The sequence below is a fragment of the Mobula birostris genome, chromosome 2, assembly GCF_030028105.1.
Source record: "Mobula birostris isolate sMobBir1 chromosome 2, sMobBir1.hap1, whole genome shotgun sequence".
In the NCBI taxonomy this organism is placed as follows: Eukaryota; Metazoa; Chordata; class Chondrichthyes; order Myliobatiformes; family Myliobatidae; genus Mobula; species Mobula birostris.
In genome coordinates this window covers 69,399,052-69,417,217 of record NC_092371.1, presented here as the reverse complement: position 1 = coordinate 69,417,217, position 18,166 = coordinate 69,399,052, and the positions used below count along the sequence as shown (strand labels likewise).

The window sequence follows — 18,166 nt, the reverse complement described above, 5'->3', positions numbered from 1 at the left end:
TGCTAAGTAAAACTGAGAGTCTGCAGAAATCTATACTGACCTGCAACACAATATTACACAAACCTCCACTTATTAATTAACAACAGAAAACAGTGCACAAACCACCATAAGCTAACAAGATCCAGAGGACAAAATACTGCTTTTTAAATTTTAAATTAGAAGGTAGGCCTCAGATATTCTGCGTGCATGTCCTCAGTCTCAAACAATTTTGCAGAAAAAACAGCTTTAATGATTAGATGTGTCTGTAATTTACACTTGCTGAGGTAATTTTTCACATACTTGGGTGTGGGTTATTGTTCAGAGCGGGATCATTAAGGGGCTTCGTGACTCCACAGTTCTGAAAACAGCATCAAATCCAAGACTTCAGAACTAGCTTGCAGCCATGTTTCTGTAAGAGAATCAAGTGGTTTTCAACAATATCATCTATTGGGACACCTCAGTAACCAGAAAGCATAATATTCTAACAAAAAAAGGTAGTTTCTTGAATACAAATAGACCTTTCCAGTATTATTTATAGACAGCAATACAGTAGGCTTCCTCAAATTCTTCAGTTATTTTACTTGTAGGCTGCAACTGCACAACAGATATTAGGCCATACTATTAAACAACAATGATAAACTACAGATGTTGTATATTTTTGTGTGGAACTTATTTTTAATTGAGTGCTTAATCCACAAATGGATTAATGTTTCTGTTAAAATAGAAGGGGAGGGATGAAATGTTAATTGAACAGTTTGTCTAATTAGATGATAAAGAATCATTGTTATAAAATTATTATTTGGAGAAATACACACAAAATGCTGGAGGAACTTCAGTAGGACCAACCAGGGTTGGTCTTACACTGAGGAATGTGGTGCAACAAAGGGATCTGGGAATACAGGTCCATTGTTCATTGAAGGTGGGATCAAAGGCAGGTAGGGTCATAAAGAAAACTTTTGGCACATTGGCCTTCATAAATCAAAATACTGAGAACAGGAAGTTATATAAGACGTTGGTGAGGCCTAATTTGGTGATTGTATGCTGTTTTGGTCACCTACCTACAGGAAAGATATGTCTCCAGAAGCATCACTAGATGTATGTACACAGTAATTGAAAGAGTGCAGAGAAAATTTACAAGGATGTTGCTTGGTCTTAAGGACCTGAGTCATAAGGAAAGATTGAATAGATTAGGACTTTTTCCTTGGAATATAGAGGATTGAGAGGAGATTTGATAGAGGTATACAAAATTATAAGATATAGAAAGGGTGAATGCAAGCAGGCTTCTTCCACTGAGGTTGTGTGGGACTACAACCAGAGGTCATGGGTTAAGGATGAAAGGTGAAAAGTTTAAGGGAAACTGGTGGGAGGATTGTGTGGGTGATGGACAGAATGAGAGGGCTGGGGGTGGGGAGTAAGAGCAGGTGATAGGGCCAGTGGGATAAGGAAGGTTAAATAGAATGGGGACAGAGAGGAATAGTTACTGGAAATTAGAGAAATCAATATTCATGCCATCTGGTTGGAGACTATCCAGGCAGGATATGAGGTGTTCCTCTAATCTGCAGCTAATCTCAATTTGGCTGTAGAGTAGGCCATTGACAGATATTTTTATGTGGGAACAGGAAGTGGAATTAAAGTGGCTCTGCTGCAGAAAAACTGAGAAGCTTCTAGAAAAAACAGAATCTGCTCTATTACAATTTCCAGTAAATTCACTTGTACATATATAGGTGATTATATAAAAGTTATTAGCAAACCTAGTAAAGTGAAACTGAAAGAAAAATACTAGAAAAATAGCAATTCTACAGCCCAATGTAACACTGCCTAAGTTTCTTCATAACTACATACAATTATCAGCTCTGTTATCAAAGTTAAGTTCAGGGTTTCTACTGCATATATTGTAAACTTGTGATGTATAATTAAAGCATCTGATGCAGTTTGCTCCATTTTATACCACACGACCTTTTGAGCATAATCTGGGGCACAGCGGTGTGAAGTTTGAAAAAAATTGCATGCTTGTTCAATTATCGCTTGACAGTCTATTATAACAGAGTGCCATGTGGAAGATCAGTGAGGGGCTGAGTGAACAATATTGTAAATGGAAGGGGTATTTACAGTGGATTAAAGTGGATTCACACAACAGGCTGTGCCTCAGATCGGGAGGGTTTAGGTCATCGCATTGCATTGTAAATCACTGTGGTTTTTGCAGCTTGCAGCTTAGAATGGTGGTATGGCCTTAGTTTTCTCTCAGGGCTTCATTTAACACAGATGTTCCTTAGGTCTGACCTGCCGCACCAACATTTGGACTGAGTGTTTCTTTTTCACCACATGAGTATCAGACCCTTTCCTCGTTCACCTCTCCTTGGGGACAGATTAGAAGAGGGAAGAAGCCATTCCTTGCCAGGGGAGAGCCTAAACAAATCTACAGTTCTGCAGGTCAGCATATTAGGCCTCATGGAGCACATAAATCAAGCAGCCAAGCTCTCACGCAATCCAACAGGCAGCATTTCAGCTATTAGACCAATTAGAGAACTGCTAGTTCTGATCTGCAGAAGTCCGTCAATGTAAATAATGCAAAAATATTATTTCAGAGTTCCTACATTGTGTCATAATATTATTCCAGGGTCCCTACTTCAGACTGGTGGGACTACTCGCCCAGAGTTAATCACCCTGGGCATGGAACTGCTGAAAAAATAAATAAAACGAGTTGGAAATCACAGACCGCTGATATGTAGTTTGCGTGTACTTGTGGAAATAGTGGCTCTAAATGTTTTCTGCTACTTATAATGGATGAAATTAGTCTGAATCATGGTTACTTAAGTAGTGCATTCAATCAAACATAACACTGACCTTTATACATTACTGAAAGAGCAATATTTCATTAGTCACGCTCCAGCAAAAATGAACATAACCTCTCAAAGTTCCAAACAATCTGAGCAACATTAGAACATTCTTCATACATTTAATTATGAAGCCAAACTGGGGAATTTTTCTTCAGGGACTCTGGGGATTGTTGACTCAATTCACTGTACATGTTTAATTTAGAGTTACTTTCTTCGCATCTAATGTGAAAAGTTATATTCACATGTTTTTCTCCTTCATAAGAAAATTACTGGTAACATCAGGTTTACTCACTCCATGGGTTCAGAAGCTTTCAAGTTGTAACAAAGCTTTAAAGATAGGAAACAAGTGGACTGTCACACACATTGATACAAAACCACCAGAAAAACGATAGGGTGGCAGAGAATATGGAGCCCTTACTCTGTTGAAAGTTAAAACTATAAAGTACATGCTAACTTAATTGCCAGTGAGCAGATGGACAGATGCTGGAATTGAATGAAAATCAAAGAACTGCAGATGCTGGAAATCTGAAATAAATGATGGCAGCAGCATGGTAGCGTGGTGGTTAGCACGCTTTATATTACCAGCAACCTGGGTTCATTTCCCACCACTGCCTATAAGGAGTTTGTATGTCCCCCCGATCCACCATCCAATGTTCCCTCTAATGTGTACAGTAATGACCAGTGCACACAAAAATCTTGTGCTGTGCAACCTTTTGCCCAGTGACAACAAAGTACGCTAACTGAATTTTTAAGTGAAAGTAAACCTGAAGCTATTCTAAGGATAATAAATGACCAAGTCCAGTTTGTTGTTCATTGTTTAAAAGAAATAAAATAATACACGTCAGTAAGACATATTACCTGTGACAATACACTCACATAACACCAGTCTCTGTATTGTACATAAATATTTCTCATAGCTGCATGTTCCTGACCTCATGAGTTTATGGTGTAGCAGTTTCTACTGTTTCATTAAGCCATTCTGCTTTAAATGAACTAGCAGTTCTTTTGCACTTCACACCCTTTGCTTCTTTGGAATTTGACATAGTGAACCAATAATTTCTTCAATAAAATCTGTGTAAATAAGCTAGTGTTAAAATTTGCAGACAAACCATCGCAAACTCCACGTTGTCAACACCGGCTGCATCAGAAACCGGAAAAGGAAATGTGATTGTATACAATTGTGAAATATACCTAACATGCCAACAAGGTAGAGGGTGATGACCTTTTGTGTGCAGTTTAAATTCCTTTGTGCACTAGTAGCAAAAGATGTGTGTGTGTGTGCGCGCACACGCACACACACCTTAGAGGGAACACTGCCCATGATCATGTGGGTTTTCTCCTTGTGCTCCGGTTTCCTCCCACAATCCAAAGACGTACCAGTTGGTAGGTTAATTGATCATTGTAAACTGTCCCGTGATTAGGCTAGGGTTAAATTGGGAGTTGTTGAACTGCATGACTGGAAGGGCCGGAAGGGCCAATTCCCTACTGCATCTCAATAAATAAATAAACAGCCTGGAGGAACAGAGGAACCTTTGGGTCCACATCCATTGTTGTTGTTCCTTTTCACGCCATGTGGTGCATTGGGCAGCAACCTTGCGGTTTCTTTAACAATTTTGTCTGTTCTTTACGAGGCCGACTTGCTAGCTTGACATTTAACCTAGCATGGATGGAAAGCATACAAGGAGCCAGCTGGATTCGAACCCGACACCACTCGCCTTGAAATCCAGTGCCAATGCCGCAACACCACCAGCCGGCTGCCCACATCCATAGATCCCACAAGTTTGACACACAAGTTGATAGGGTGGTTGAGACCATAAGACCATGAGATATAGGAGCAGAGTTAAGCCATTCAGCCCATTGAGTGTGCTCCGCCATTCCAAGGCTGAACCCAGATCCCACTCCACCCCATACACCTGCCTACTCTCCATATCCTTTGATTCCCTGACCAATCACGAAATGATCAACTTCTGCCTTAAACATATGCACAGACTTGGCCTCCACCACAGGCAGTAGCAGAGCAATCCACAGATTTACCACTCTCTGGCTAAAATAATTCTTCCTTACCTCTGTTCTAAAAGGTCGCCCCTCAATTTTGAGGCTGTGCCTTCTAGTTCTGAATACCCCCATCATAGGAAACATCCTGTCCAGGTCCACCCTATCTAGTCCTTTCAACATTCAGTAGGTTGCAATGAGATCACCACGCATTCTTCTAAATTCCAATGAGTAGAGGCCCAAAGCTCTACTCGTATCTCGTATCTTAACCCCTTAATTCCTGGAATCAACCTTGTGAACCTAAGAAGGCATATGGCATGTTGGCCTTCATTAGTCAGGGGATTTAATTCAAGAGTTGTATGATAATATTGCAGCTCAATAAAACCCGTGTATATAGACCATACTTGGAGTATTGTGTTCAGTTCTGATTGCCTCTTTACAGGAAGGATGTAGAAGCTTTAGAGAGGGTACAGAATTGTTACCAGAATACTACCTGGATTAGAGAGCATGTCTTATTTGGAAAAGATGAGAGAGTTAGGGCTTTTCTCTTTGGAGCAATTGAGGGTGAGAAGTAACTTGATAGTGATGTTTAAAATAATAAGAGGCATGATAAAAGTGGACAGTCATTGCCTTTTTCCAAGGTGAAAATGGCTAATAGAGAGAACAGAATTTCAAGATGATGGGAGGAAAGTGTAAGGGGTTATATTCATATAGAAAAGTACAGCTCAGAAACAGGCCTTTTCACTCATCTAATCCATGCCAACCCATTTACACCACCTAGTCCCATGGACCTGAACTGGGACCACAGCCCTCCATCCATCCCTCCCTCCAGTGATTTCAAACTTCTCTTAAACATTGAAATCGAGCTCATGTGCAACATTTGCACTGCCAACTTGTCCAACACACTCACAACTCTCTGAGTGAAGAAGTTTCCCCTCATGTTCCCCTTAAATTGTTCACCTTTTACTCTTAACCCATGACTCTGGTAGAAGTCCCACCCAACCTTGGTGGAAAAAGTCTGCTTGCATTCACCCTATCTATACCCCTTACAATTCTGTATACTTCTCTCAATCTTCTACCTTCCAAAGAATAAAGTCCTAACCTATCCAATCTTTCCTTATAACTCAGGTCCTCCAGACCTAGCACCATCCTTGTAAGTTTTCCCTGTACCCTTTCAACCTTAATTACATCTTTCCTAAAGAGAATTGGTTTTCTACATTGTTTTTTACACCAAGGGTAGTGGATGCATGAGAAGGTGGTAGACGCAGATACATTAGGGATATTTAAAGGTCTCTCAGATAGGCACATGGTTTAAAAAAACCTTAGGGCTATGGGGGAGGAAAGGGTTAGATTGATTTTAGAGTAGTTTGAGAAGACAGCACAACCTTGTGGTCAGAAGGGCCTGGACTGTACTGTATTGTTCTATGTTTTATGTACTCAGCAGGTCAAGCAACACCTCAGCTTTTCATACAACAGATGCTGCCTATTCGGCTGAATGTTTCCAGCATTTTTCTGCTTTTACCACTGGGTAAAATATGAATGTTTAGTATATCTCTCAGCTGGTCAGCAAGCATCTGTGGAAAGAGGAGTAGCTAATGCTTCAGATCGGAGTCCCTCTATCGAATGTGATAAGGAATTTAAATCTCAAACACAAGGAATTCTGAAGATGCTGGAAATTCAAGCAACACACATCAAAGTTGCTGGTGAACGCAGCAGGCCAGACAGCATCTCTAGGAAGAGGTACAGACAATGTTTCCGTCCGAGACCCTTCATCAGGACTAACTGAAAGAAAAGCTAGTAAGAGATTTGAAAGTGGGGGGGTGGGAGATCCAAAATGGTAGAAGAAGACAGGAGGGGGAGGGATGGAGCCAAGAGCTGGACAGGTGATTGGCAAAAGGGATATGAGAGGATAATGGGACAGGAGGCCCAGGGAGAAGGAAAAGGGGGAAGGGGGCGGAACCCAGAGGATGGGCAAGGGGTATATTCAGAGGGACAGAGAGCGAAAAAGGAGAGAAAGAGAAAGAATGTTTGTATATAAATAAATAACGGATGGGGTACGAGGGGGAGGTGGGGCATTAGCGGAAGTTAGAGAAGTCAATGTTCATGCCATCAGGTTGGAGGCTACCCAGACGGAATATAAGGTGTTGTTCCTCCAACCTGAGTGTGGCTTCATCTTTACAGTAGAGGAGGCCGTGGATAGACATATCAGAATGGGAATGGGATGTGGAATTAAAATGTGTGGCCACTGGGAGATCCTGCTTTCTCTGGCGGACAGAGCATAGGTGTTCAGCAAAACGATCTCCCAGTCTGCGTCGGGTCTCGCCAATATATAGGAGGCCACATCGGGAGCACCGGGCGCAGTATATCACCCCAGCCAACTCACAGGTGAAGTATCGCCTCACCTGGAAGGACTGTCTGGGGCCCCGAATGGTGGTAAGGGAGGAAGTGTAAGGGCATGTGTAGCACTTGTCCAACATATTATTCTCCATAACTTCCACCACGTCCAACGGGATCCCACCACTAAGCACATCTTTCTCTCCCCCCCCACCTCGCTTTCCGCAGGGATCGCTCCCTACATGACTCCCTTGTCCATTCGTCCCCCCCATCCCTCCCCACTAATCTCCCTCCTGGCACTTATCCGTGTAAGCGGAACAAGTGCTACACATGGCATGAACATTGACTTCTCTAACTTCTGCTAATGCCCCACCTCCCCCTCGTACCCCATCCGTTATTTATTTATATACACACATTCTTTCTCTCTCCTTTTTCTCCCTCTGACTACACCCCTTGCCCATCTTCTGGGTTTTCCCCCCCCTCCCCCTTTTCCTTCTCCCTGGGCCTCCTGTCCCATGATCCTCTCATATCCCCTTTGCCAATCACCTGTCCAGCTCCTGGCTCCATCCCTCCCCCTCCTGTCTTCTCCTATCATTTTGGATCTCCCCCTCCCCCTCCAACTTTCAAATCCCTTACTCACTCTTCCTTCAGTTAGTCCTGACGAAGGGTCTCGGCCCGAAACGTCGACTGTACCTCTTCCTAGAGATGCTGCTTGGCCTGCTGCGTTCACCAGCAACTTTGATGTGTGTTGCAGGAATTTAAATCTGGTGACTTTTTAAAACATATTAAACATTTACATTTTCCTCAACGAGCAATGCACAAAGTGCTGGAAATACTCAGCAGGGTAGGTAGTATTTGGTGTATAAAATGCTGAGTTAACAGATGCTCCAGACTTTCTCAACTTTCTCGTGTTAATAAGTTACTTCTTTATTATATGTTTATTATTTTATTTGTGATTTCCAGCATCTGCTATCTTCTGCTTTTTATCACAAAGGAATGAAAGTAAATAGATTGATTTTATAAACATAAGCACTTGCAAGTATGTCCCTAACATGTCTAATAATTATGAGAGATCCTAATATAAAACTGAATATAGTTCCCTTTATGTCTGGGTAGTTTTTTTTATTTGGATGTACAAAACGTACAATTTTTGGGTTAAATTTATTCTACACAGAGTAGCGAAAAGATGGAATTATTCCACCACTTACAGGGGCAAAGGTTAAGGAGGAGATTTTAAGAAGATGCTTAACATTTTGATCAAGACCGTAAGACATAGGAGCAGAATTAGGCCACTTGGCCCATCGAGTCTGCTCCACCACTTCATCATGGCTGCTCCATTTTCCCTCTCAGACCCAGTCTCCTGCCTTCTCCCCATATCCCTGACTAATCAAGAATATATCAACCTCTGCCTTAAATATACCCAATGGTTTGGCCTCCACAGCTGTCTGTGACAACGAATTCCACAGATTCACCATTCCCTGGCTAAAGAAATGCCTCCACATCTCCATTCTAAAAGGACACCCCTCTATTCTGAGGCTGCGTCCTCCGTTCTTAAGATTATCCACCACAGGAAACATCCTCTCCACATCCACTCTGTCGAGGCCTTTCAACATTCGATTGGTTTTAATGAGGTCACTCCTCATTCTTTGGAATTTCAAAAAGTACAGGCCCAGAGCCATCAAACGCTCCCTATATGATAATCCTTTCAATCCCAGAATCATTTTCATGAACCTCCTTTGAACCCTGTCCAATGTCAGCCCATCCTTTCTTAGATAAGGGGCCCAGAGCTGTCCACAATACTCCAAGTGAGGCCTCACCAGTGTTTTGTAAAGGAAGTGCTGCCAGTTGATGGGTAAATTGATAAGCAAAGCCACAGGTAAGTGGTAGTAGAATAAGTGAATGTATTTGCAAAGCAGGTCTTATGTCAGAGGTTCCCCAACCTCTTTTGTGCCATGGACTAATACCATTTAACAAGGGGTCCATGGAGCCCAGGTTGGGAACTACTGATTATGCGGATGTGTCAAGGATCAGAAATGCACTGCACCTGAAGGTGATGTAAGTGGATTCAGTAGCAGCTTTCAAAAGGGGATTGGAAAATATTTGAAGGAGACATTTATTAGGCTATGGTTAAATTGATTGGATTGGCTTTTCTATTGGCACAAACACCACAGGTCAAAAGGCTTGCATATAATTCCATGCAAGATTTATGGATATGTTCTGCAAGAAAGTTAAATGTTCAAGGATAGAGACTAGATAATTATTTTAAGGTTCAATTTGATTTGCCGTTCAGAGTTTGGGAAAATTTTCAAAGCTCAAAGGTCAATGTAAATTTTATTATGAAAGTACATATATGTCACAACCATGAGATTCATTTTCTTGAGGGCATACTCAACAAATCTATAGAAAAGTAACTATAACAGAGTCAATGAATGTCTGCCAAACTGGTGCTTTCAGTCAGAGTTCAGAAGACAACAAACTGTGCAAATGCAGAAAGAAGAAACAGCTTTAAGTTCCTTGGCATCCACATCACTCAGGACCTCACGTGGACCGTACACACCAGCTGTGTGGTGAAAAAGGCACAACAGCACCTCTTTCATCTCAGACAGTTGAGGAAGTTTGGTATGGGTTCCCAAATGCTAAGAACTTTCTACAGGGGCACAATTGAGAGCATCCTGACTGGCTGCATCACTGCCTGGTATGGGAACTGTATTTCCTTCAATTGCAGGACTCTGCAGAGAGTGGTGCAGACAGCCCAGCGCATCTGTAGATGTGAACTTCCCATGATTCAGGACATTTACAAAGGCAGGTGTGTAAAAAGGGCCCGAAGGACGGTACGCAGCATAAAAGCCAAAACCAACAGGCTCCGGGAGAGCTTCTTCCACCAGGCCATCAGTCTGATTAACTCATGCTGATTTGAGAGTATTTCTATGTTACATTGACTGTTCTATTTATTATAAATTATTATGAATTACTATGTTTGCACATTGCACATTTAGACAGAGACATAACGTAAAGATTTTTATTCCTCAGGTATGTGAAGGATGTAAGAAATAAAGTCAATTCAACTCAATTCAATAAATAAACAATAAATATCAGGAATGTAAGATGATGAGTCCTTGAAAGAGAGTCCATTGGGAAAATTTCAATGATGGGGTAAGTGAAGCCAAGTGAAGTTATCCCCTTTGTTCAAGACCTAATGGTTGAGGGGTAATAACTGTTCCTCATCCTGTTGGTGCAAGTTCGAAGGCTCTTGTAACTTCTTCCTGATGGCAGCTGCAAGAAGAGAGCATGACCTGGATGGTGGGGGTCCCTGATGATGGATGCTGCTTTCCTGTGACGGTGTTTCATGTAGATGTGTTCAGTGGTGGGGAGGGCTTTACCCCGATGGACTGGGCCATATCCAATACCTTTTTTAGAATTTTCCTTTCAAGGACATTGGTGCTTCCATACCAGACTAGATTAAAGCTATATTACACAGAGACTATGGAAGGAAAAGAGGGAGGAGAAGATGGCGGCGCGACACAGCGCGCGCGGCCGCTCCAGAATGATATCTATATTTGTTAAGTAGGGTACCGTGCACAATTCTGATTTGATGGAGACAGATGTGAGAAGCACGAAGGAACATTTGGAGAAACTTCTGAAATGCCCACTTCACTACCATTGCTACTGTGCGATTGACAATCTTCGGAGGGGAAGGCTCCAAATCCTTGGCTTTGCCTGTTGCTTGGTGGCCGGGGCCAGGGTCGAAGCGCTCGGCAGAGATGGTGCTCGGTGTCGGAGGGCTGGTCGGACGCTTGAAGTTTTCGGATGGACTCGAGCGTCGGCTGTGGTCGGGTGCTTCCAGGGTGCTGCATCAGCAAGTTTGCGGCACTGGAGGTTCATGGCAGGGAGAGTTTTCTTCCTTCTACCATCTGCATGAGATGATGGGACTTTCGAGAGACTTTGAGACTTTTTTTTACTGTGCCCATGGTCTGTTCTTTATCAAATTATGGTATTGCTTTGCACTGTTGTAACTATATGTTATAATTATATGGTTTTTGTCAGTTTTTTAGTCTTGGTCTGTCTTGTGTTTCTGTGATATCATACCGCAGGAACATTGTATCATTTCTTAATGCATGCATTATTAAATGACGATAAAAGAGGACTGCGTGTCCTCATAATCTAATCTAATCTAACTGATTGGCCATTCCTTATTCCAGAGAGTTTCTACTTGTATTCATAAGTTGAAGATGGTAATATTATTGGCAATCTGACTCAAGTCACAGCAGCGAAATTGTCCATTTTTCTCTCTCCCCGTTGAGAAGAGGCTTTGACCTATGCTCAGTGAATCTTCAAAAGTAAGGAATCCAAGGCAAACTCATAATCTTAAGATATTAGCAACAATTTGTATTTCTAATAGAACACAAAGGGCAGTGGGATGGAGATACATTTCTACCAAAGGAGGTGTAAGACACTCCTTCCCCCTACTATCCTGCAGGTCACCCCTGGGCAAAGTATAGCACCTGCCTAGCTCCTCTGATCAGGGTCACGTGAAGCTATAGGAGCAGGTGGTGGATTGTCACATGAGTTGCTGGTGCATATCATAAATCCTGATTATGCAACCATTGACACTGGGCAGACAATCACTGAAGAGTATTGATAATGGCTGGGGATCACCCATCTTGTAAAGACACTGCCCAGAAGAAGAAAATGGCAAACCACTTCTGTAGAAAATTTGCCAAGACTAATCATGGCCTTGAGACCATGATCGTTCAGGTCATACAATATGACAATGAATAGTACTCAAAGGAGCTGGAAGAACTCAGCGGGTCAGGAAGCATCTACTGAGGGAAATGGACAGTGGGCATTTCAGGTCACAACCCTTCATCAGCACTGGTCAAGACTAACAGTAATGTATTGATTTTGGAAAAATAAAACACCAAGGGTATTTCAAATAACATTTAACACAAACCCATGTGACTAAAAGCTTGGACAGATATTAAGGTCCTTCAAAGAAGAATGAAGTAATGAATTTCAAAGGACCCCCTCCCAATAATATAGCAACAAGGCAGCCACCAGTGGGTCTAGAACAGAAGTGTGGAGAGTTTTAAAACTGTTATATATAGCTGGGAGAAGATTACATATATTGAGAGAAACACGGATCAAAACAGTCTTGTACACAGACAAATTACATGGACAGTAGAAAAAAGAATATTTATATTTTGTCACTTTATTTTGGGCCTAACACATAATGCCTTAACAAAAAAACAATCTGTCACTTATTACTCCATAGTGGTCATAGAAAAGTACAGCACAGAAACAGGCCCTTTGGTCCATCTAGTCTGCGTTGAGCTATTTAGACTGCCTACTTCCATTGTCCTACACTAGGGTCATAACCCTCCCTAGCCCTACTCTCCAGGAACCTATCCAAACTTCTCTTAAATGTTGAAATCAAGCTCGCATGAACCACTTGCACTGGCAGTTTGTCCCACACTCTCACGACCCTCTGAATGAAGTTGTTTTCCTCATGTTCCCCTTAAATTTTTCACCTTTCACTCTTAACCCATGACCCCTTGTTGTAGTCCCACTCAACCTCAGTGGGAAAAGCCTGCTTACACTTACCCTATCTATATCCCTCATAATGTTGGTGGCAGGTAATGAATATTTTTTGTGAAATTTGCAATAGAAGAGTCACCACCCAGAAGAAAGCTGAAATGGGACCTTAAACTGTATCAAGTCAGCTTCTCTTCACGCTGTGGAGGTGGATCAGCTGAAACTTGAGTCAGTCTGAAATGTACTTTAAAAGTAAGTGTTAACACTCAGATTTTCAGTTCTTTATTACACAGCATTAGATTATATATGGGCAAAAGATTTTCAGCCAATTCAAAACGATAGGTAATTGCAGTGTTATCACAGTGGCCTTTTATGTCTCCTCACACCCTGCCCCCACCCCCACCCCCAACCCCTCCCCCATAAGGAGACCACCCCTAAGAAATCATTGAAATACGTAGCCAACTGCTTTGAACAGATGTTCCAATTAAACATTATCTGAAACTAATGGAGGTGCCATCTGTCAGACAGGACAGAATGCATTTTTAAAATGTCGCGGTGGGCTGTGCCAGGTTTCACTCAAGCTATTCTGCTTTTTAATTTTTATCAAGCAGTCTCACTCCTGGACGTTGATCCTTAGCAGCTTGTACGTTGCTCCTGCAGAACCTGCAAACTTGTTCAGCTGCCCTGACAGGATGGTGTGCACATCTCTACCCTCTGCTCTGGAATGTATAACCCTGGGAGGATTTTTTTTTTGTGAATAATGAAGGAAATCCCAAATTGGACAGTTTAGGATTAAAATTAACACTTGGGCATCAGGAATTCTGGGACGTGAAGCTCACCTGTGTGCTAATATACCTCTGAAATTATTGGAAGGAATTGAAACACGTCTCTTGCTAACAGATCTAAGTTGCAAAGGATAGGTTCTGATTCCTATATTTATCACCTGAAAGAAAAAAAAGTTAGGAAATGCTGAAATAAAACAAATAATTCTGAAAAAGGGACAGTGGATTGACCAGAACTTCTGAAGTGACTCCGAGGTCTGAGGTCAATGAATGACACAGAGCTAAATTGAACTGAACTGAAGCTGAACTGAATATCCCTGAACTGGTTCAATGATCTGTGGTTTGGTGTTTTATGTTCTGTGTTTTTTTTTTGCTCGTCTTGTTTGCCCTTTGTGCAATTTGTTCTTTCTTTTCTCATTGGGGTTTGATGTTTTTCATTGAACAAGCTCCATGGTTTCCCTTTCATTGTTTCATGGCTGTCTGTGGGAAGACGAATAACAGGATTGTATACTGCATACATACTTTGATCATAAACGTACTTTAAATCTTCAAATCTTTGAAGTGAATCTATTACAACTTCCTCTTTCTTTCCTTAGGATTCTAATCAAAGCTTACATCCAGGTCACTTACCACGCTTTCTCTCAGATATTGATTGGATTGCTGTGGTTTTGCATTGGGCCGAAGTTTACTGCTGCCAGCATCATGATGACAACAGCCAATATATAACCAATCTTACTAAAGTAAGTCCCAGGCATGCTCACATGCACCGCAGGTCAAGATTTACTCATAGATTTGATGTCATAGATCTGGCACCATACTGCATCACATTAATTTGCAACATATTGATGCAATCATGAAAAGGCACACCTGCAGCTATACTTCATTAGGAGTTTGAGGAGATTTGGTATGTCAGCAAAGACTCTAACAAATTCCTACAGATGTACTGTGAAGAGCATTCTGACTGGTCACATCACCACTTGGTATAAGGAATACTAATGCACGGGATCGCAGGGCACTACGGATGGTTATAGTCTCGGCCAGCATCATAAGCACAATCCGCCTCACCATCAGGGACATCTTCTACAGGCAGTGCCTCAAGAAGGCATTAAGGATCCTCGCTATCCGAGATGTGCCCTCTTCTCACTGCTACTATCAGGGAGGAGGTACTGTACAGGAGCTTGAAGCCCCACATTCAACGTTGTAGGAACAGTTTCTACCACTCTGACATATTTCTGAATAGAATATGAACCCACAAACACTTCCTTTATTCTATATTTTCATTGTAACTTTTATGTCTTAATTTTTGTCTTACATTATACTGCTGCCACAAAACAACAAATTTCATGACATACGCTCTGTCCGCCAGAGAAAGCAGGATCTCCCAATGGCCACACATTTCAATTCCACGTCCCATTCCCATTCTGATATGTCTATCCACAGCCTCCTCTACTGTAAAGATGAAGCCACACTCAGGTCGGTGGAACAACACCTTATATTCCATCTGGGTAGCCTCTGACCTGATGGCATGAACATTGATTTCTCAAACTTCCGCTAATGCCCCACCTCCCCCTCGTACCCCATCCATTTTTTTTTTATATACACGCATTCTTTTTCTCTCTCTCCTTTTTCTCCCTCTGTCCCTCTCACTATACCCCTTGCCCATCCTCTGGGTTCCCCTCCCCTTTTCTTTCTCCCTGGGCCTCCCGTCCCATGATCCTCTCATATCCCTTTTGCCAATCAACTGTCCAGCTCTTGGCTCCATCCCTCCCCCTCCTGTCTTCTCCTATCATTTTGGATCTCCCCCTCCTCCTCCCACTTTCAAATCTCTTACTAGCTCTTCTTTCAGTTAGTCCTGACGAAGGGTCTCGGCCTGAAACGTCCACTGTACTGCTTCCTAGAGATGCTGTGTTCACCATCAACTTTTATGTGTGTTGCTTGAAATTCCAGCATCTGCAGATTTCCTCGTGTTCATGACATATGTTATTGATAATAAGCCTGATTCAGATCATTGGACTTACTGTAGAATCTAATTGCACAGCTCAAACTTGCTGGAAATCTCCTTTCACAGAGATACTACCTTTCAAATTCTGTACCAGGTCTCTTCCTCCTCACGCTGTGTCTGTCAGGTAGGAGATGCAGAAAACTGAAGTCCCACACCACTAGGTTCAAAAACAGTTGCCTTCCCACAGTCAACAAGTTCTTGAACTGACCTGCACAAACCTAACCCTACTCAGCAATGGAATACTATGAACCACCATGGACTTGTCTCGATTATTTTGCACTAATGTCTTCATTTGCACAGTTTTTTCCTTTCTCTGCACAACTTGCATAATTTATGGTTTGCTCATTGTATGAGCCTATGTGTCTGTGATGCCTCCACAAGATTTTCATTGTACCTCACTGTACTTGAGCACATGGCAATGAACTCAACTTAACTTTCTTTTAAATTGGCTTTATTTGTCGCAAGGACATCAAAACATACAGTGAAATGAATTGTTTGCATCAAAGGCCAACAAAGCCTAGAGATGTTCTGGAGGTAGTACGCAAGTGTTGCCATGCTCCTGATGCCAACAAAGGATGCCCACCCTAACCCATACCTCATTAGGAATCTGGGGGAAACCCACGCAGTTACCGGGAGAACGTACAAACTCCTTACAGTCAACAGCAGGAATTGAACCCCGATCTTCCAATCGCTGGTGCTGTCAGCATTACAATAACTGCTGCACTACCATGCCCCCCCTGATACAGAGAGGGGTCTAAAACTACACTGGTTTCAATAGTGACTTAGAAGCAAGTGGAAGGTTTTCTAAATCATTTTGCTTTCATTTCATATTCATAATTGTTTCAAAATGCTTTGATTTTTATTTATTTTAAACATTTCAATGTTTTTTTTAGATTAGATTATGAAAACACGCAGTCCTCTTTTATTGTCATTAATAATGCATGCATTAAGAAATGTCATAGTCATACTTTATTAATCCCGGGGAAAATTGGTTTTCATTACAGTTGCTCCATAAATAATAAATAGTAATAGAACCATAAATAGTTAAATAGTAATATGTAAATTACGCCAGTAAATTATGAAATAAGTCCAGGACCAGCCTATTGGCTCAGGATGTCTGACCCTCCAAGGGAGGAGTTGTAAAGTTTGATGGCCACAGGCAGGAATGACTTCCTACGATGCTCAGTGCTGTATCTCGGTGGAATGAGTCTCTGGCTGAATGTACTCCTGTGCCCACCCAGTACATTACGTAGTGGATGGGAGACATTGTCCAAGATGGCATGCAACTTACACAGCATCCTCTTTTCAGACACCACCGTGAGAGAGTCCAGTTCCATCCCCACAACATCACTGGCCTTACGAATGAGTTTGTTGATTCTGTTGGTGTCTGCCACCCTCAGCCTGCTGCCCCAGCACACAACAGCAAACGTGATAGCACTGGCCACCACAGACTCGTAGAACATCCACAGCATTGTCTGGCAGATGTTAAAGGACCTCAGTCTCCTCAGGAAATAGAGACGGCTCTGATCCTTCTTGTAGACAGCCTCAGTGTTCTTTGACCAGTCCAGTTTATTGTCAATTCGTATCCCCAGGTATTTGTAATCCTCCACCATGTCCACACTGACCCCCTGGATGGACACAGCGGTCACCGGTACCTTAGCTCTCCTCAGGTCGACCACCAGCTCCTTAGTCTTTTTCACATTGAGCTGCAGATAATTCTGCTCACACCATGTGACAAAGTTTCCTACCGTAGCCCTGTACTCAGCCTCATCTCCCATGTTGATGCATCCAACTATGGCAGAGTCATCCGAAAACATCTGAAGATGACAAGACTTTGTGCAGTAGTTGAAGTCTGAGGTGTAAATTGTGAAGAGAAATGGAGACAAGACAGTCCCCTGTGGAGCCCCAGTGCTGCTGATCACTCTGTCGGACACACAGTGTTGCAAGCACACGTACTGTGGTCTGCCATGATACAATGTTTTTCCAGAATGATATCACAGAAACATAAGACAAACCAAGACTAAAAAAAACTGACAAAAACCACATAATTGTAACATATAGTTACAACAGTGCAAAGCAATACCGTAATTTGATAGAAGAACAGACCATGGGCACGGTAAAAAGTCTTAAAGTCTCCCGAAAGTCCCATCATCTCACACAGATGGTTGAAGGAAGCTTCCAGCGCCGCCAACTTGCCGAAGCAGCATCCTGGAAGCACCCCGACCACAGTCCGATTCGGAGTCCGTCCGAAAACTCCGAGCCTCCGGCCAGCCCTCTGACACCGAGCACCATCTCTGCCGAGCGCTTCGACCCCGGCCCCAGCAACAGGCAATAGGCAAAGCCGAGGATTTGGGACCTTCCCCTCCAGAGATTCTCGATTGCACAGTAGCAGTGGCAGCGAAGCAGGCATTTCAGAAGTTTCTCCAGATGTTCCTCTGTGCTTCTCACGGCTGTCTCCATCAAATCAGGATTGTGCATGGCATACTATTTACTCTGTTTTTAAATGTTTCTGAAAGTTGCAAAGCTCTGCCTTCAACTTAGTTCCAAGGACTGTGTCTCCACATTGAAGCACTCTTTAAGAGTGAGCTCTGCATCTGACATAAAGGCGCAGGTGAGAGGAGATTCTGGACAAACATTCTGGGAAAGAGACCAGGATTGGCAAGATCCCTCTCTATTGTATGTTTGCTTTACTTTTTGTCCTATCATTT

The 18,166-nt window shown here is 42.4% G+C and overlaps 1 protein-coding gene across 1 annotated transcript in view; it reads right to left on the bottom strand.

Moving 5' to 3' along the window:
• Positions 1 to 278: 278 nt before the first annotated feature.
• The window catches only part of slc2a10 (solute carrier family 2 member 10), a 61,953-nt gene continuing 44,065 nt past the window's right edge, over positions 279 to 18,166 (bottom strand). The window contains exon 8 of the mRNA XM_072242577.1: positions 279 to 388. The gene's annotated coding sequence lies outside the window, so the exon portion shown is untranslated. The remainder of the gene's footprint in view (positions 389 to 18,166) is intronic.